Below are 20756 nucleotides of genomic sequence, written 5' to 3' on the forward strand. Positions count from 1 at the left end.
CTGGACATTGGACCAACGGTATCATCTGGACTGCCTAAGTATATATCTGTTGGACTCTCAGGAATTAGTTTAATATTCACTTGATCTGAATTTTCGAGGTACTGGGTGGATCATAGTCAGGGTGGGAGGAGTGAATAACACATGTGTTCCCTAGTTCACTGAGAGTGTTCGTGTTGGTCCGGGTGTTTAGGTTCTGTCCTGGGATCCCATCAGAGGTTGGGGATTGGGTCCCAGGCTATATGTTCAGAATCACTTCTGTACTAAATGCAAGATTTGTGGTGCTACCGGTTAACTGCCAAAAGCACACCCCGTTAATTTGAAGTGCCACCTAACAGACGAGGTATATTGTTTTTGTTTCCATGTGTCAAGAGTGATGCGAATGGTTAAGTGTTACACCATGCAGGCACTCACAGTATATGTCAGGATAAACCTGACGGCAAAAATGTTATGTTCTATGTGCTGTATCAGTTATAATGCAAAGTGGTGGGAGAAATGGAAGGTAACTGTGGTTCATTGTACAATGTCATGTCAGAATTGCGTATAATGTCATGGAATGTCAGGAGATTGGGTGCCGCTAGGAAAAGAGCCATGGTGTTCTCTGCAGTCAGGAGATTCAACCCACATATCCTCTGCCTGCAGGAGACTCATTTAACAGCGGATAATACGAGGCGCATACAAAAGCCTTGGATCCAATGGGCGCAACACTCATGCTATACGAATATGTCTAGGGGCGTGTCTCTCATGGTACACAAGTCTTTCAGATGGGAGGTGGAAACATGCCAGATAGATACGGCGGGTAAATTTGTGTTTGTAGCTGCTTACATTAACTGTATACTGTATGTTATCATTGGCGTATATATCCCTCCACCCTTCTCTATGCAAGTGGTTCAGCAGGCAGTGAGCTTTGCAGCCTCCTATCCATCAGCTCGTGTAGTTAGCATGGGTGATTTTAATATGACCTTAGATAAGGACACCATCCGGTAGAAGCTGCTGATAGTCACTCCAATAATAAGACGTCTCTAGCTGAATTGATGGAAGAGGTAGGGTGGGCGGATATGTGGAGACTGAAACATCCAGATATCAGACAGTACTCATGCTATTCCGCCAGTCATGGTGCATTGTCACGCATAGATTATGTTCTGGGCAACTCAAGTACAAGCTCCTTAATGTATGATATAGAATATGGACCTAGGGGCATATCTGACCACGCCCCTGTGCAATTGACATTGAGGCTGGGTGGGGATATGACCAGACGCTCAGCTCGGATTAATCCTTTTTGGTTGACCTTGTTCAGACCGTCTGATCGTATCCCTGACCAATTGAAGATGTTCATGGAGGGGCATGAGGAGGAACCGAATAATACATTATTATGGGAAACCATGAAAGCATATCTTAGAGGCTGCCTCAGATCTACCATATCATATATTAAGAAGTCGGCGGCTAGGCAGGAGGAAGGCCTAGCGGCAGATTGTTCTAGATTGGAGGCAGCGTATGTCGCCGATCCCAATGATTTAAACAAGGAGGCGTGGTTATCTAAAGGGAGACAATACTTGACTCTGCTTAAGGAAAAAGCTCAAAGGAAAATGTTTTTCTCCAAACAAACATACTTTGAGTTGGGCAACCAGTCCAGTAAACTGCTAGCTCACATTGTTAGGCAGAGCCAAGCATCCCCCGCTATATTGTGCATTAAAGCAGAAAATGGACAGATACTTTCAGACCCAGAGGCTATAGCAGGTAGATTTCAAGAATATTATAGACTAGAGATCTTTATGATTCCAGGGTGAATTATGAGATAGAGGATGTCATACACTACCTTGAAGATTTGGAATTTCCAACTTTATCGCAGGAGGCAATAGACAGTTTGGAAGCTCCCATAACTATCTTAGAGATACAGGAGTCCATTTCGTAGCTGGCGAGGGGTAAGGCCTCAGGTCCCGATGGACTACCTTTAGAGGTGTATGTTAAATATTCTGCTCACATTATTCCTCTTTTGCTTAAAATGTATAACGACGCCTTCAGAAATGGATGTTTTCCACCAACAATGTATGATGCAACCATAGTAGTGCTTTTGAAACCTGGCAAGGAACCAGATGAATGCGGGTCATATCGTCCGATATCCTTGTTAAACATAGACTATAAGGTTATAGCAAAAATGTTGGCTGTATCACTGGGTAGAGTGGCCACCACCCTGGTGCATCCAGATCAATCTGGATTTATGCCTGGTAGATCCACTACTGACAATATCAGAAGAGTGCAGGTGGTGACCCAGATTGGTGTTCAGAGGCAGGAGAAATGGGCTCTGGCTTCATTAGACACAGCAAAGGCATTCAACTCGGTTGAATGGCCATATTTATTTCAGGTCCTTAGGAAATTTGGTTTTGGCCCTAAATTCAGAAGATGGGTGGAATTATTATATAAAAGTCCCAGGGCAGGTATATTGGTGAATGGGTTACTGAGAGGAACTAGACAAGGTTGCCCCCTATCGCCATTGCTATTCGCCCTGGCTATAGAACCATTGGCCATGCGCATAAGAGTAGACCCACACTATCATGGCATCCAAATAGGTGAACAAGAGGATAGGGTGGGGCTATATGCCGATGATATGGTGCTTTTCATGTCACAAACGGAGTCTACACTCCCCAGGGTGATTACCACAATTGAATTATTCAGCCAATTCTTGGGACTACGGATAAACTGGTCAAAATCGACTCTCTGTCCTTTATACCAATTGGAAGATACGTTTGACTCAGGAGAACTGCCCATTGTGCATAGTTATAAATATCTAGGTGTACATATCACCAAAAATGTCACGTCCTTCCATGTGCTGAATATTCAACCTTTACTGACGTATTGTAAGGAGAAATTCAGGATATGGCAGAACCTGCCTCTGTCTACAACAGGGAGAATCAATTTGATAAAACTGATTGTCCTGCCAAAGTGCTTATATATTTTACAGCGTGCACCATACGCAGTTCCAAAAAAGTTCTTTCAAAGTCTCACCTCGCTGATGTCACCCTTTATCTGGGGCGCTAATAGACCCAAGCTCTCGATAGCTAACCTGTCCCGTTTTAAAAAGGAAGGAGGCATGTCTTTACCTGATGTATACTTATATTATTTAGCTGGACAATTGAGGAATATTAAAATCTGGTTGTCACCGGGAGGTGATCTGTGCAGGCAAGAGAGGCAACTAGCTGAATGCCTGGGCATTACCAACTTATGGCCGGTACTGGAACAACCTGGTTTATTCTCACGTAAACTACTACCAATTCATAGGGTGGCCATCCAGGTTTGGAAAGCTAGTAGAAGGCTACATAATATAGAATCGGATTTGCAGGAAACCCCGATTTGGGTTAACCCCATGTTCCCTGATTTACTGGCAATGCAAGAAAAGGCGTTCTGGAAGGAACATGGGGTTGTCACATTGGGTAATCTTTACAGCAATAATGTATTCAATGATTATGAGTCCATGAGTCACAGGCACGAACTACCTAGACAGGCCTTCTATAGATTCCTACAGTTGAGGCACGCCATGCAAACTCATTATAGGGATACCGAAATCTTACTGTCCAATTTTCCAATGATTGGAGTTATCCGTTCACAAGGACCACGAGGTTTCATTTCAACATTGTTGTCACAGCCAGACAGCTGAGAAGCGCTCACAGGAGCTTCTCAGATCCTCCTCCTTGAATTTCTTTGTTTTGGTTTAGTCTCTCATCTCGTTAGTCTATCTCAGCTGTCATGCAGTTAAACTGATCGCTACCCTTTAAGTTCCTCCCCATAATGCAGTAGTGTGCGGCTGATACAACTTCCTGGAGTGTGTGTGCATGCTGTTCCCAGTTCCCTGTTCCCAGTCGTCATTCGTCTGCAAGATAAGTGCTGTTTATGTATTTATGATTTTGTCTTTTCTGGATCCAGGTGACCCTGACTCCCTCCGTGTCAGTGTAGGGAGCCGGTGGTCGTGTCCCTTCACTATTGTAGGGTCTTCAGGTAATAGATAGCCGAGGAACATGGATATGCGGCCATCCACCTTTGGGGTGTTCGCATAGGCTGAGCAGTGAGGGAGAGCGGCAGGTCTATTGCAGGGGTCTCCCTTTGTTCCTTAGTTGTGGATCCAGAGAGACATTGTTTATATGGTATTGTCTTGTTTCCTGTACACCATCCGTGACAATTGTATACCCACCTCCTAGATGTTAAGCTGAAAGGCACCCAAATTCAAGCACTCAGTAAATGGAAGGCTAAAATTCCAGATTTAACTAATAAAGATGAGGTAGATATAGAATCCCCCACATTAGTGTCGCCTGCCGTGAATAATAAGTTTATTCAAGTTTGCATAATACACCAGAGCTACTTGACTCCGCTGAGGCTAAACAGAATGGGCAGACTTACCCACTCTGAGTGTCACAGGTGTGCGTCAGTGGATGCTGACTTTTGGCACCTTATATGGGAATGCCCTTATGTGCATGCGTTTTGGGAAAGGGTAGTCAAACTACTCACGGATTTATTGGGATATGTAGTACCATTGCACCCGAAGATCTGTCTCTTTGGGATAATGGATGAGACTATGTACTCACACCATATTAAGATATTCCTGAGGGAAGTACTGTTCTTGGCGCGGAAGGCGATCGCCATGAGGTGGATGAGCGATAGACCACCCACCTTAACACAATGGAGGCAACTAGTCAACGTCATTATACCATATGAAAATATAGTATTTAAAAATAGGGGCTGTATATCTAAATTTCAAAAGGTATGGGGGACTTGGTGTACTTCCCCGAGTACTACTTACTCTGCACATAGATTGTCTGAGGCCTTAAGGGCAGAACAAGTCGAATAGCAGTGATTCTGTGGTGTAGAGGGGAATAGAATGTACTGAAGTAGATAAACAGGGACAAACCTGCAATGTTTATGTGATTTTATTTGTTCTGGTGAGGAGGACCCTTCAGCTTGATGTAATGAGGCAAAGTAACGATACAGCACAGAAGTTTATTGTTAACTGTTATTTTATTATTTTGTTTATTTTATTTAACATTATAATGCACATGTCATATGTACGTATCTACAGGATAACAATAATGTACAATTAATGCTGGATTTTGTACTAAGACTGTCATTACTACTTGCTATTCAATAAAACAAATTAAAAAAAAAAACATTTACTCCATATGGACCTCCACCTCATAAATCAAATTTATTTTTATTTTATTTGTACGTATTTTATTTTATTTTATGTTATTTCACTACTTTGCCTGTTACATTTTCGGGTGAAATTCACAAATTTTTGGGTGTGATGTACCACTGCTATAGCTAGTAGACAGGTTAAAAAAAAAAATATTACAAAAATTGGTCTGTTACATTTTTAGGTGAAATTCACAAATTTTGGGGTGTAATATACCCCTCCTCTACCTAGTTGACAGCTTAATAAATTTCACAAATTTTTCTTTTACATTTTCGGGTGACATTAAACAATTTTTTTCTGTCATAGACCCCTGCTCTACCAAGTAGACAGGCTAATAAATTTCACAAATTCACTATGCTCTGCATAGGTGACAGGGAATAAAATTTCATAAATTCTTCTTTACATGATGCGTGCCACCTCCTTTCATTCAATGCTTAAACTTTAACAAGTTGTCCCACATTTGCGCTTCAATAATTTGTCCCACATTTGCGCATCAATAATTTGTCCCACATTTGCACTTCAATAATTTGTCCCACATTTGCGCTTCAATAATTTGTCCCACATTTGCGCCTCAATAACTTTTCCCATATTTCCGCTTGATCAAAATAATCCATTTATCTCCCTTGGATGTGGTCTCTCTTTCTCACGCTCCCTCTCCGGCGTGGAACCCTGATTCTCCGATAACCGTGATCAACATGGTAGGCTCAGAAAAGAACATCGAAAGTTGATAGAAAAGATATCCAAATGGATGGTGAACATCATGGGGACGTGCGATCAGGTAGAAGTTTTCTAGAGTCAACAAAGCGGCAGCAGGGCCTCTCCTGGCTAACGTTTACAAATCAAAAATACCACAGTGACATTCCCTATATTTTTTTATTTATCATTCCAATAACAGGGCATATTAAGAGCCCTGTATTGTTATTAATCGTCACTACCTCCCCGAGGCGGGTGTGGGTAATTGCCACGTGCTACCTCCTTAACTTGGAAGCTTATGCTTCAATACTTTGTCCCACATTTCCGCTCGATTACATTTAATTTCATCCATTGACCTCCCTTGGATGTGGTATCCCTTTCTCAGGCTCCCTCTCCGGCCTGGAACCCTGATCCCCGCCACCCGTGATCACCATGGTAGGCGCATAAAAGAACATCGAAAGTTGATAGAGAAGATATCCAATTGTATTGTGGACATCACGGGGGCGTGCGACATGGTGGAGCAGTATGTGTGCACACGCCTACATGTACTGAATGATGGGTCTGCCCCCTTCAACTTCTGGGTCTCCAAATTGGGCACATGGCCTGAGCTTGCCCTTTACGCCTTGGAGGTGCTGGCCTGCCCTGCAGCCAGTGTATTGTCTGAACGTGTGTTTAGCACGACTGGAGGGGGTTATCACAGGTTATATTTCTGTCACGGCTGAGGATGGGGGAAATCCTCAGCCGTGCGATGCCCGGAAGATGTTAGTGGCTGCTCGGCCAGGATGACAGAAATAGGGGGCAGGTCACCTCCTAGAGCTTCCCTAATCTGACCCTGACTCCTAGCTGCATGAGCCGGCCTTGCAGGTAGGAGGGCTCATGCTCAGGAACCTCGGATCCCTACTGACCCTCTGCCGATCCCTGAGCTAGGAACTGGGTAGACAGCCCGTTCCTCCTGGACACGGAGGAACAGGAGTCTCACTGGCCAAGCTGCAAGGGAAAGGGATACAAAAACAGACCTATGGATATGGCAGGTGAACTGCACTAGTTCCACCTACCTGCCACAGCCTTGCTGACTGGATCCCTGTGCTGACACGCTGACGTCCACACCATACTTAAAAGGACACAGCCAACACACATACAGACAGGAACCCAGACCCATAGCTGCAATAAATAACAGAAGGAAAACAACATAGACTAAACATCACATAACATTTGCTATCACGTAAAAACTTATGACCACAAGGGTGGCCCTCACTGACAGATGGTAATAACCAGGAGGATGACTCCAGCTTACAAACAAGGCTGGAGTACCCCTCAGACTACAGGTCATTACTGAGGCTTTATAGCCCAAAGTGGCCACACCCACACACAGACACACCCAGTGTACACACACAAAGAAGGAAGTTAACCCTTCCTACACCAGGCACTGAAAGACTGCCACTTAAAGGAGAAATGTTCAAACAAACCTTACACTGCAGCTGTTACCGCAGGCAACGACATGCGTGGCAACTATGTCTTGAGAAACAGCCAGAAGGCCGAGACACTGCCGCCACATGTAACACACCACACGCTGCCACGGACAGCCACCAGTGAAGGGAAATGACACAGTGCACACCAAACAAGGAAAGTGCACGCAAACACACACACAAAACCAGAGGCAACCACACGCATACCTGTTGTCTGCGGCAACCGCACTTGAGGCAAACAATTAAGTGCCCCCAGCTGCGGTTGACACAACACCCAGACCGCGGGCAACTGCATGCGGCTCCCAAGGAGTCACGACCATAACCATGGGCGTGACAATTTCCCAATGTTTTGGGGTGTACTCTAATTTAAAAAAATAAAAATAAATTTAAAACCAAAAAGCAGTGTAGGCTACCTCCTCCTCCTCCTCCATTACCGTTTCCACCTACACCGCCACATCCACTGCCTCCTCAACCTCCTACTCCATATGGACATCGTCCTCCTAGATCAAGATTATTATTATAATTTTTTACGTATTTTAAGTTATTTAAAGTCATTTCCGTATTCACTTTTGTTTGCAGAGCACTTGCCATGCTCTTAACCACATTTTGCTGACATTTGCAGCCCTCTAGCCCTTACCATGACATTTTTACAGCCATTTTAGTGCTCAAAAGTTCGGGTCCCCATTGACTTCAATGAGGTTCGAACTTTTTTCCAAAGTTTGGCTGAACCCGTCGAACCCGAACATCCAGGTGTCCGCTCAACTCTAATCTCAAGGATATTCACAAGAAATTTTGCCTCAAATTATAATAATGACAAAACTTTCTACCTTTTGCATGGAATTAGCCAGCCACTGTCACATGACTAGAAAGAGGATGCAGGGGGCTAAGGCACCTTAAAAAAAATGGCATGCTGAAAACTACACAGGGTCAGAACCTGGAAATGCATCTAATGCAGGCCTGATCATATTTCAGCTGTGCTCCCAGCATGCATCCCTTACCAATCGAATTGGTAGGACATTAAATTTATTCCCTTTTATTTTCAGTATTTTTTTCATGACCGTATGTCATTTTGTCATGTTTTGTAATATTTTTCTTAATATTGTACTTTTTTCGTATATTAAATATTAGAATGTAATAAATAGTTTCTTGTTGTTCTAGCCATACCCACACCCAGTGGCGTACCACCAATATAGGCAGACCACGCTGTTACAGCCAGCCAGTGTCACAAGGGTGCTGGTGTAGATTTTACATTGTCGCACGGCTTGTTGGAAGAAGTGAAAAATGGATGTAGAGGGCTGCACATAACTTTGGCGCTTCCGCCGGATGTGCAGGCACAATTAAGACCGGCGTCTATATCACTGGTCTTAATAAATGTGCCCCATGGTTTGTACTTTGTCAAGATTTTCTTGAGGAAAAGCCATGAATGAGATTAGATAAATCTCATGTACACTTTGCATTTTCTTACAGTGTAGAGATTGACCTGCAGCGTGGATTTTGAAATCAATTTTTTTTCTGTGGTTCTTTTGTATGGATTTCAACTAATTCAATCCAAATCATGAGACCTGCGTCAAAACTGCATCAAATCCACAAATAACATACTCAAATATTGATATGGATTTGGTGCAAAAACACACAGAAATACACTCAGAAATTTATGCAGAATTTCTGTTTGTAAACCTGCACCCATGTGCAGGTAGGTCCCTAAAGCATGAGACAGTTAACCTTAAAATAAATCTTTTCCTAATCCGTATTGAAGATCAGAAAGGATCAACATTCAAACTAGAATTCTATATATTTACATAAGCGTTGATATTTAGTTTCATGAAATCTCATAAGACACAGCCAGACACTGTCAAATTTGAAAAATATGGCCATAGCATTTAAACCCAATTGGTTATGGTGAGAAGTGACATTTGGTGCAAACACCAGAGTCCTATTTTTCAAAGCTGCTGCTGAAGAGAGAGAGGGACAGCTAGCACAGGCCTTTCCTCAGCATTAAACCCTTCTTCTGCCAGGGAGGAGACTGGAGAAGCCAGCCCTGCCCTATGCCTCACCTGTATTGTTTTGCACCTGAATTCCTCCAGTAAAGAAACATACTTGTTTACTGCAGACCCTGACTCTCTGGACTTAAAGGGGTTATCACACCTTCTGTTTTGTGTGCCGTAGCTGCTCTCTCGTCCACCGCTACGTCCACCGCCTCCTCAAACTTCTACTCCATATGGACCTCCACCTCATAAATCAATTTTTTTATTTTTATTTGTACGTATTTTATTTTATTTTATTTTATGTTATTTCACTACTTTGTCTGTTACATTTTTGGGTGAAATTCGCCAATATTTGGGTGTGATATACCACTGCTATACCTGCTAGACAGGTAAAAAAAAATCACTAATATGTCTGTTACATTTTCAGGTGAAATTTACAAATTTTAAGGTGTGATATACCACTGCTATACCTAGTAGACATGTAAAAAAAAAATCACAAATTTATTTGTAAAATTTTCGGGTGAAATTCACCAATTTTTGGGTGTGATATACCACTGCTATACCTAGTAGACATTAAAAAAATTCACTAATTTGTCTGTTAAATTTTCGGGTGAAATTCATCCCTTTCTCACGCTCCCTCTCCGGCGTGGAACCCTGATACACCGATAACCGTGATCAACATGGTAGGCGCAGAAAAGAACATCGAAAGTTGATAGAGAAGATATCCAAATGGATCGTGGACGTCACAGGGACGTGTGATCAGGCAGAAGTTATCTAGAGTCAACAAAGCGGCAGCAGTGCCTTTCTTGGGTAACGTTTCCAAATCCAAAATACCCCAGTGACATTCTCTATAATTTTTTTATTAATCATTCCAATAAGGCCTCATGCACACGACCGTTGTGTGCATCCGCGTCCGTTACGTCATTTTTCACAGTTTAGCGGAGGTCCCATTAATTTCTATGGAGCTGTGAAAAAAAACTGATAGTCCTCCGTTTTTTCTCCGCGTCCGTGATCCGTGATTCCAGTCCGTCAAAAAAATACAACCTGTCCTATTCTTGTCAGTGGAAAACGGAGGACGGACCCATTCAGGTCAATGGGTCCGTCCAAAAAAACAGATGCACAACTGGTATGTCATCCGTGTCCGCGTCCGTGTTCATTTTTTTCTACAAGACCTTGGTGCAATAAAATTACACTTTTCATTAACCTTCTTTTTTTTTCCCCTGTCAGACAAAAAAAAGCAAGACACAAGGAAACACAACTGAAGCAAAATCGGACACGGACCACTGAAGCCAAATCACTGACAGTGAAAAAACACTGTCGTTTGCATGAGGCCTAACAGCGCATCTTAAGAGTCCTTTATTGTTATTTATCGTCACTACCTCCCCGAGTCGGGAGTGGGTAATTGCCTCGCGCCCCCTCCTTTCCTTCAATTCTTCAGTTTTAATAGCTTCTCCCACATTTCCGCTCAATCACAATTAAATTTCATCCATTGATCTCCCTTGGATGTTGTCTCTCTTTCTCATGCTCCCTCAACGGCATGGAACCCTGATGCGCCGCTAACCGTGATCAACATGGTAGACGCAGAAAAGAACATCGAAAGTTGATAGAGCAGATATCCAATTGGATCGTGAACATCACGGGGACGTGCGACATGGTGGGGCAGTATGTTTGCACACGCCTACACGAACTGACTGATGGTTCTGCCCCCTGCAACTTCTGGGTCTCCAAATTGGGCACATGGCCTGAGCTTGCCCTTTATGCCTTGGAGGTGCTGGCCTGCCCTGCAACCAGTGTATTGTCTGAACGTGTGTTTAGCACAACTGGAGGGGGTTATCACAGGTTATATTTCCCAATGTTTTGGGGTGTATCCTAAATTAAAAAAATATAAATAAATTTAAAACCAAAAATCAGTGTAGGCTACCTCCTCCACCGCCGTTTCCACCTACACCGCCACATCCACCACCTCCTCAACCTCCTACTCCATATGGACCTCGTCCTCCTAGATCAAGATTATAATTTTTTTTTAAATGTATTTTATGTTATTTAAAGTCATTTTGTTTGCAGCGCACTTGCCATGCTCTTAAACATAGAAACATAGAATGTGTCGGCAGATAAGAACCATTTGGCCCATCTAGTCTGCCCAATATACTGAATACTATGGATAGCCCCCGGCCCTTATCTTATATGAAGGATGGCCTTATGCCTATCCCATGCATGCTTAAACCCCTTCACTGTATTTGCAGCTACCACTTCTGCAGGAAGGCTATTCCATGCATCCACTACTCTCTCAGTAAAGTAATACTTCCTTATATTACTTTTAAACCTTTGCCCCTCTAATTTAAAACTGTGTCCTCTTGTGGTAGTTTTTCTTCTTTTAAATATGCTCTCCTCCTTTACCGAGTTGATTCCCTTTATGTATTTAAAAGTTTCTATCATATCCCCTCTGTCTCTTCTTTCTTCCAAGCTATACATATTAAGGTCCTTTAACCTTTCCTGGTAAGTTTTATCCTGCAATCCATGTACTAGTTTAGTAGCTCTTCTCTGAACTCTCTCTAGAGTATCTATATCCTTCTGGAGATATGGCCTCCAGTACTGCGCACAATACTCCAAGTGAGGTCTCACCAGTGTTCTGTACAGCGGCATAAGCACTTCCCTCTTTCTACTGCTTATACCTCTCCCTATACATCCAAGCATTCTGCTGGCATTTCGTGCTGCTCTATTACATTGTCTTCCCACCTTTAAGTCTTCTGAAATAATTACTCCTAAATCCCTTTCCTCAGATACTGAGGTCAGGACTGTGTCAAATATTCTATATTCTGCCCTTGGGTTTTTACGCCCCAGGTGCATTATCTTGCACTTATCCACATTAAATTTCAGTTTCCATAGTTCTGACCATTCTTCTAGTTTTCCTAAATCCTTTTCCATTTGGCGTTTCCCTCCAGGAACATCAACCCTGTTACATATCTTTGTGTCATCAGCAAAAAGACAAACCTTACCATCGAGGCCTTTTGCAATATCACTTATGAAGATATTAAACAAAATCGGTCCCTGTACAGATCCCTGTGGAACCCCACTGGTAACATGACCTTGTTTTGAATGTTCTCCATTGACTACAACCCTCTGTTGTCTGTCACTCAGCCACTGCCTAATCCACTCAACAATATGGGAGTCCATGCTCAATGACTGCAGTTTATTGATAAGTCTTCTATGTGGGACAGTGTCAAAAGCCTTACTAAAATCTAGATATGCGATGTCTACTGCACCTCCACCGTCTATTATTTTATTCACCCAGTCAAAAAAATCTATAAGATTTGTTTGACATGATCTCCCTGAAGTAAACCCATGTTGTTTTTCATCTTGCAATCCATGGGATTTTAGATGTTCCACAATCCTATCCTTTAATAGGGTTTCCATTAATTTGCCTACTATTGATGTCAGACTCACTGGTCTATAGTTGCTTGATTCCTCCCTACTACCTTTCTTGTGAATGGGCACGACATTTGCCAATTTCCAATCTTCCGGGACGACTCCTGTTACTAATGATTGGTTAAATAAATCTGTTAATGGTTTTGCCAGCTCACCACTAAGCTCTTTTAATAATTTTGGGTGTATCTCATCAGGCCCCTGTGACTTATTTGTCTTCACTTTAGACAGCAAACTTAGAACATCTTCCTCTGTAAAGATACATGCATCCAACGATTTATTAGTCATTCTTTCTAGTGGAGGTCCTTCTCCTTTTTCTCTTAACCACATTTTGCTGGCATTTGCAACCCTCTAGCCCTTTCCATGACATTTTATTATAGTGCTCAAAAGTTCGGGTCCCCATTGACTTCAATGGGGTTCGGGGTCTAGTTCGGGTCAAGTTCGGGTCCCGTATGTATTAATAAAGACTGATTTTATTGCTTTCTACTTGGATTTGCCTTTTTTGGTGTGTTTATTTTTACCCTGCAGATGGCACCATTAGGTTCAATTCACGTATGTCAGATTTTGCCATGAATTCCAGACTATAATCTGCATCCTGTGTATATGAATGGGATTCCACAACCCAATTTACTTGCTTCTGAAAACTTTTGCACCACAAAAATAAATAAATAAATAAAACTGTGAATAAGTAGCATGCTATTAGATATCATGAGTTTTGCATTTATAAGCCGGTGGATAAGTCTAACCCACATTGTTTCGCTTAAATGGGGCAAATTGTCACGCTGGTCTTTGACATGTAAAATCGCACATCTGCGGCAGAATTTCAGCCTTTAATATCTAATAACATGATTATGTTGGGGTTTGCATGGCTTTGTGGTACTCTATCACACAGCAGCTGTATCCCAATGACGACACAGCTGAGTGGTACTGGTCATACAGTAAGGCATGGTCACACAGTAATAGTGATTTCTGAAAACTCTCGTTCACTTATAATGGGACTCTCAAGTTTCTGTCAAAATTTTGTTTTTCATAATGGACAAAACCGTGCTGGGTCAATAGAACCATGGTGCCAGTGTGGAGAAAGTCTTCTATTTTGATTCAGTACTATGTGAAGAAGTATAAAATATTCTTAAAATCTGTGTTTTGATTAACGTAGTATATGAATTATTTGTCCTCTGTTTTGCAGTCATCTCAATTATTCCATGTTTAAACCTGTTTGCATCAGTTCGATAAAATGGGCCAAAATCAAACAGCTGCTTCAAAAACTGGTACGTGTTCTGACTTGTTTCATAGTCATATATACATTCCGAGTTTCTTGTCTTTTTGGTAAATCTAATGATGATTGAACAGGCAAATATAAAACATATTCTTAGCAAATGTGCCACACTGTAACAATGTGTAACCTTGATTTAAAATTCAAATGGGTTATCTAATTTCGTGCATTTATCACCAACAGGAAAAGCTACAGATGATGACAGCAGTTACGGTCTCCAGTATTATAGAAAGAGAATAATGAATGAAGATTCTGAAAGGTATTAAAAAAATAAAAAACAAAAAAACTTGTTTTATTATAGCAAAAGCAATCAATCCAGTAATAAGACATAGGCCTCTTTCAGACGGGCTTTGGGGGAAAATGTGCGGGTGCGTTGCGGGAACACGCACGATTTTTCCGCGCGAGTGCAAAACATTGTAATGCGTTTTGCACTCGCATGAGAAAAATCGCGCATGTTTGGTACCCAAACCTGAACTTCTTCACAGAAGTTCGGGCTTGGGATCGTGGTTGTGTAGATTCTATTATTTTCCCTTATAACATGGTTATAAGGGAAAATAATAGCATTCTGAATACAGAATGCATAGTAAAATAGCGCTGGAGGGGTTAAAAAAAAATAAAAATTTTTTTAACTCACCTTAGTCCACTTGATCGCGCAGCCCGGCATCTCCTTCTGTCTCCTTTGCTGAACAGGACCTGTGATGACGTCACACCGGTCATCACATGATCTTTTACCATGGTGATGGATCATGTGATGGAGACAGAAGGAGATGCCGGGCTCCGCGATCAAGTGGACTAAGGTGAGTTAAATATTTATTTTATTTTTTTTAACCCCTCCAGCCCTATTGTACTATACATTCTGTATTCAGAATGCTATTATTTTCCCTTATAACCATGTTATAAGGGAAAATAATACAATCTACAGAACACCGATCCCAAGCCCGAACTTCTGTGAAGAAGTTCGGGTTTGGGTACCAAACATGCGTGTTTTTTCTCACGCAAGTGCAAAACGTATTACAATGTTTTGCACTCACGCTGAAAAATCGCGGGTGTTCCCGTAACGCACCCGCACATTTTCCTGCAACGCCCGTCTGAAAGAGGCTTAAGTGTTTAATAGAGCAGGTTCTGTAGACATCTATGTGGAATCAGCTGATGACAGTGTAAAAGGAGTGCACTCTTTCATGGATCTTAGGCCTCTGCATGGTTCTCTATACCTGGCTCTAACATTGACCTGTAAGGTTTACACTTGAGTTATTTGGTCAGTTTTGGCTCCGTAATTGACCAAATGAGTGAAGTGTGAAGTGATTCTAAGGGCTCTTTCACACGAGCGGATGCTGTACGGGTAATCTGCTGCGTGAAAGAGAGCCAAGCCCCGTTCCGGACAGCAGAGACACGGAGCATTAACATGATTGATAATGCTCTTTGCCTTTCTGTGATCTTTTTACTACAAAATCACAATGAGATAAAGTTGTCACCGTGATTTTGTAGTAAAAAGTTCACAGAGAGGTAAAGAGCATTATCATTAATGTTAATGCTCTGTGTCTCTGGTGTCCGGAATGGGGCTTGGCACTCTTTCACACAGTGGATTCCATGCAAGGGATCCACTCATGTGAAAGAGCCATAAGAGCGATGCCTGTCATCTGCGTGTCATACTGACTCACACTATTGTTTCACTACCACAGCAGACTCCCTATGCATGTTACGGAAAGGCACAGTGTTCTGCACCACTTTACAGGCTCTCTGCAGCCAGGAAAAAGCAGTTTTTTAACGTGATTCCCCACAAATAAATTCGGATCAAATCAAATCAAATCTTTTCTGAAAATTCGGCAAAACGACTGAATCAATTTTTTTGGTGAGCACACTTAGAGATCCTGGTCCACCTACTTCTGCACATGAATCAGATTCATGGGCAAAACTAGAAAACATTGGACCCACAGCAAATTTTTGAACAGCTAAGCAAAGGACCTTACAGGAAGGAATTATAAGAGGAGAGGATTACAACTCCCAGTAGTAAAAAGTTCACAGAGAGGCAAAGAGCATTATCATTCATGTTAATGCTCCGTGTCTCTGGTGTCCGGAATGGGGCTTGGCACTCTTTCACACAGTGGATTCCATGCAAGGGATCCGCTCGTGTAAAAGAGCCATAAGAGCGATGCCTGTCATCTGCGTGTCATACTGACTCACAGTATTGTTTCACTACCACAGCAGACTCCCTATGCGTCTTACTGCAAGACACAGTGTTCAACACCACTTTACAGGCTCTCTGCAGGCAGGAAAAAGCTGTTTTTTAACGTGATTCGCCACAAATAAATTCAGATCGAATCAAATCTTTTCGGAAAATTCGGCAAAATGACCGAATCAAATTTTTTTAGAAATTCGCTCATCTCTAGTAATGATGAGCACACTTAGAGATCCTGGTCCACCTGCTTCTGCACATGAATCAGATTCCTGGGCGTAACTAGAAAACATTGGACCCACAGCAAATTTTTGAACAGCTAAGCAAAGGACCTTACAGGAAAGAATTATAAGAGGAGAGGGCTACAACTCCCAGCATGTCCAGGCTGTTATTATGTGATATCAGAGGACATTATAGGGAAGAGGTATAAGAGGAGAGGACTACAACTCCTAGCATGTCAAGGCTGGTATTATGTGATATTAGAGGACATTACAGGAAGAGGGTACTATACAACTAAGCAAAGGACTTTACAGGAAGGAATTATAAGAGGAGAAGGCTACAATCCCCACTATATTCAGGCTGTTGTTATGTGATACCAGAAAACATTACAGGAAGGACTACAACTCCCAACACACCCAGGTCATTATTATGTGATATCAGAAGACATTACAGGAAGGAATTTTAAAAGGAGAGGGCTACAACTCCCTTACATCCAGGCCAGTGGCGTAACTAGAGTGTTATGGGCCCCAGTGCAAACTTTGTATCGGGGCCCCCCTACCCCCCGATTTTTATAAAGAAGCGGCAGATTTTCTTACTAATGGCTTTCCCGTGTGGCTAGTCCGCTGCGTGAATGAGGGCCAAGCCCCATTCCGGACAGCAGAGACACGGAGCAGTAACACGATTGATAATGCTCCGTGCCTCTCTGTGACCTTTTTACTAAAAAATCACAGGGAGATAAAGTGGTCACCGTGATTTTGTAGCAAAACGATCATAGAGAGGCATGGAGCATTATCAATCATGTTACTGCTCGGTGTCTCTGCTGTCCGGAGCGGGGCTTGGCTCTCTTTCACACAGCAGATTAGCCACACGGGATCCGCTCGTGTTAAAGAGCCCTAAGCCCAATGCATGGCTACACTCACCCAATCCTAATAAAATCTGGTCCTACCTCATCCAGGGTGTCGCTGGCGTCGGTGTGATGTCCGCTGGATCCAGAACAAGGTCCCTGTGGTGATAGAAAAAAAAAGAATAATCACATAAGGAAGGGATGGTGACTACCCCTGTGAAACTACCAGCTGGGGGCGCTCTGCTGGCCTGGTAGACTGAGCTATGCCAATGTATAGCAGGGTAATTTAGGACATTTCCCCTAAGTGCTACCACACAGTACTAATGTCCACATTGTGGCCCCTCACAGTAGTAATGCCCATCTTGTGGCCTTTCACAGTAATTAAGCCCACCTTGTGGTCCCTTCACAAAAGTTATGTCCTTCTTGTGGCCCCTCACAGCAGTTATGCCCACCTTTGTTCCTGTCACAGTAGTTATGCCCAGATATGTGCCCCTCACAGTAGTTATGCCAAATATGTGCCCCCTAACAGTAGTTATGCCAAATATGTGCCCCCTAACAGTAGTTATGCCAAATATATGCCCCCTCACGGTATTTATGCCAGATATGTGCCCCTCACAGTGGATATGCCCAGATATGTGCCCCTCACAGTGGATATGCCCAGATATGTGCCCGCTCACAGTGGTTATGCCCAGATATGTGCCCACTCACAGTAGTTATGCCCAGATATGTGCCCCTCACAGTGGATATGGCCAGATATGTTCCCCCTCACAGTAGTTATGCCAGACTATGTGCCCCTCACAGTAGTTATGACCAGATATGTGCCCCCTACAGTGGTTATGCCATATTATGTGCCCCTCACATTAAATATGCCCACATATGTGCCCCTCACAGTGGTTATGCCAGATTATGTGCCCCCCTCACAGTAGTTATGCCTTTATATGTGCCATCTCATAGTTATGCCTTTATATGTGCCCCCCTCACAGTAGTTATGCCAGATTATGTGCCCCTCACATTAGATATGCCCACATATGTGCCCCTCACAGTGGTTATGCCAGATTATGTGCCCCCCTCACAGTAGTTATGGCAGATTAGGTGCCCCCTCAGTAGAGATGCCCACTTTTGTGCCCCCTCACTCTAGTTGTGCCCATCAACCCCCCCCCCTTCCCCTTTGCCCCCAGTCTGCAGTGTTAGGAAAATAAAAAAAAAACACATACTTACCCTCTTCCCTGATGTTGCGCTGCCACACTGACATCGCACTGCTGGCTGTACTAAAGGCAGTTTCCCGGGCCTTCAGAGCTCCTCCCACAGCCAGCAGCCCGATGTGCGGCCAGCAGAGGGAGCGCTAGAGCTCCTGCTTCACTGATGATCTGGAGACAGCCCGGCAGTGACAAGAACTGCCGGGCCGAGTGTATGTGAGTGAGTGCGCGCGTCCTCCCTCTTCCTCCCACCCCCTCTGCGCAAACCTCCCCCACCTTGCCTCATATTAAACATGTAATGGAGCGCCCTGACGGGGCCCGGCATTGTCACTGTACTTCATGCCGGGCCCCTTCACAGCGCTTCATTACATGTTAGTACAGCGGGTCCCCTCCCCCCGCCGGGCCCGGTCGCAGTCGCACTCCCTGCGACCGCGATCGTTACGCCCCTGATCCAGGCTGTTATTATGTGATATCAGAGGACATTACAGGAATAAGGTATAAGAGGAGAGGACTACTACTCCGAGCATGTCCAGGCTGGTATTATGTGATATCAGAGGACATTACAGGGAGGAGGTACTGTATAAGAGGAGAGGGCTACAACTCCCAGTATATCCAAGCTGTTATTATTTGATATCAGAGGACATTACAGGAAGGACTACAACTCCCAGCATAGCCAGGCTGTTATTATGTAATATCAGAGGACTTTACAGGGAAGAGGTATAAGTAGGGTTGCCACCTTTCCCAACAAAAAATACCGTCCAAGTTAAGCCACTGCCCAAAGGGGGTGTGGTTGTGGGGCATGGCTTAACACAGGGTGTTAAGTCGCTATCATACTGTGGCTTCCATTAGTGCCCCCAGAATGAATAATGCCCAGATTAGTGCCCCCAGTAATAGTAATGCCTCCATTAGCTCCCCTCAGAATTAAAACTGTCCACATTAGTTCCCCTAGTAATATGAATGCCCCTATTAGTGCCACCTAGAATGAATAATGCCCCCATTAGTGCCCCCAGTATTTGTAATGCCCCCATTAATACCCCCCAGAATTAATACTGTCCACATTAGTTCCCTCAGTAATATTATTGCCCCCATTAGTGCACCCCAGAATTTATTTCCCCATGAAGAATAATGCACCCCATTTGTGCCCCCAGTAAGAATAATTCCCCCATTAGTGCCCCCCAGGAAGAATAATGCCCCCCATTTATGCCCCCGGGAATAATAATGCCCCCATTAGTGCCCCCCAGGAAGAATAATGCCACCCATTAGTGCCCCCAGTTAGAATAATGCCCCATTAGTGCCCCTAGTTAGAATAATGCCCCCAAAAGTGCCCCCAGTTAGAATAATGCCCCCCATTAGTGCCCTCAGTTAGAATAATGCCCCCATTAGGGCCTCCAGTTTGCTTCTGCAAAACAAAAAAGCTGTCACCTCCTCTATTTTCTTGCGCTGCAGTGACCGCCCCCTGCTGACTGGAACCACAGGACAGGACCTGCGCTCCAGCATGATGAAGTCTCGCAGGTCCTATCCTGCACATCAGCAGCGCGAGCAAATGGAGAAGGTGAGTTATTTTTTATTTTTTTATTAACACTGGGGAGGGGGTATAAAGGCTGCACTAATGAGTGCTCAGCAATGGAAGTGCTCATTAGTAGAACAAAATATAACTGCCGGAAAATCGGATTAACAGTATTGTGCCGATGCACCAGGGGCGCAATCGACAAATGACAGGAACAGTGATAACAAGTTTACATAAATTTACAGAAAGGATAACTGAACTTTGCATCCAAAAATCGCGCCCCAACCACCAAGCACATAAAAATACAGGCAACTCTTCTCTACTATTTTCCTGTCTGAACCATGCTACTCAGGGCACGTTGCTACAACACACTGACTACAGTATCCTGTTCTATGACCTATCACAAATTAGCACCGGTGCACACTCACAGTTCTGTGGGCAGCTGCTTGTCTTGGTCTGGTACGTGGAGGCAGGTTTAGTCTGGATCCTTATCCGGTTGCTTGCTTGTCCCAGTGCGATCTTTTCCTCTCTCTGTCTAGATTGCAGGTACCGGCATCACATAGTTCGGCTCTCACAGCAGCCTAGAAGAATCACTTTACAGTCTCTGTTGTTCTGTCCCACAGCAGCCTGGAAGAATCACTTTACAGTCTCTGTTCACATCAGCCAGAAAAACACACTCCAACCAGGAAGTCACACACCAGACTGAGCCCAGGAACTTGAAACTCCTCCTACATCCTCTGGAACAACCAACTTCATTTATCTCTTACTCAACAAGACAGCAGCCTCTTGTGGCTGGAGGAA

General features: G+C 43.5%; 1 protein-coding gene and 1 long non-coding RNA gene across 2 annotated transcripts in view; both read left to right on the forward strand.

Annotated features, from left to right (window-relative positions):
* Positions 1-14273, forward strand: part of LOC121002301 — a 35966-nt gene extending 21693 nt beyond the window's left edge. Inside the window, exons 2-3 of the long non-coding RNA XR_005779278.1 lie at positions 13930-14011; positions 14200-14273. This is a non-coding gene — a long non-coding RNA (uncharacterized LOC121002301). The remainder of the gene's footprint in view (positions 1-13929; positions 14012-14199) is intronic.
* Positions 1-20756, forward strand: part of LOC121002299 (ATP-dependent translocase ABCB1-like) — a 1351406-nt gene that overhangs the window by 684363 nt on the left and 646287 nt on the right. The window lies entirely within an intron of this gene.

The sequence above is a fragment of the Bufo bufo genome, chromosome 5 (assembly GCF_905171765.1).
Source record: "Bufo bufo chromosome 5, aBufBuf1.1, whole genome shotgun sequence".
Classification (NCBI taxonomy): domain Eukaryota; kingdom Metazoa; phylum Chordata; class Amphibia; order Anura; family Bufonidae; genus Bufo; species Bufo bufo.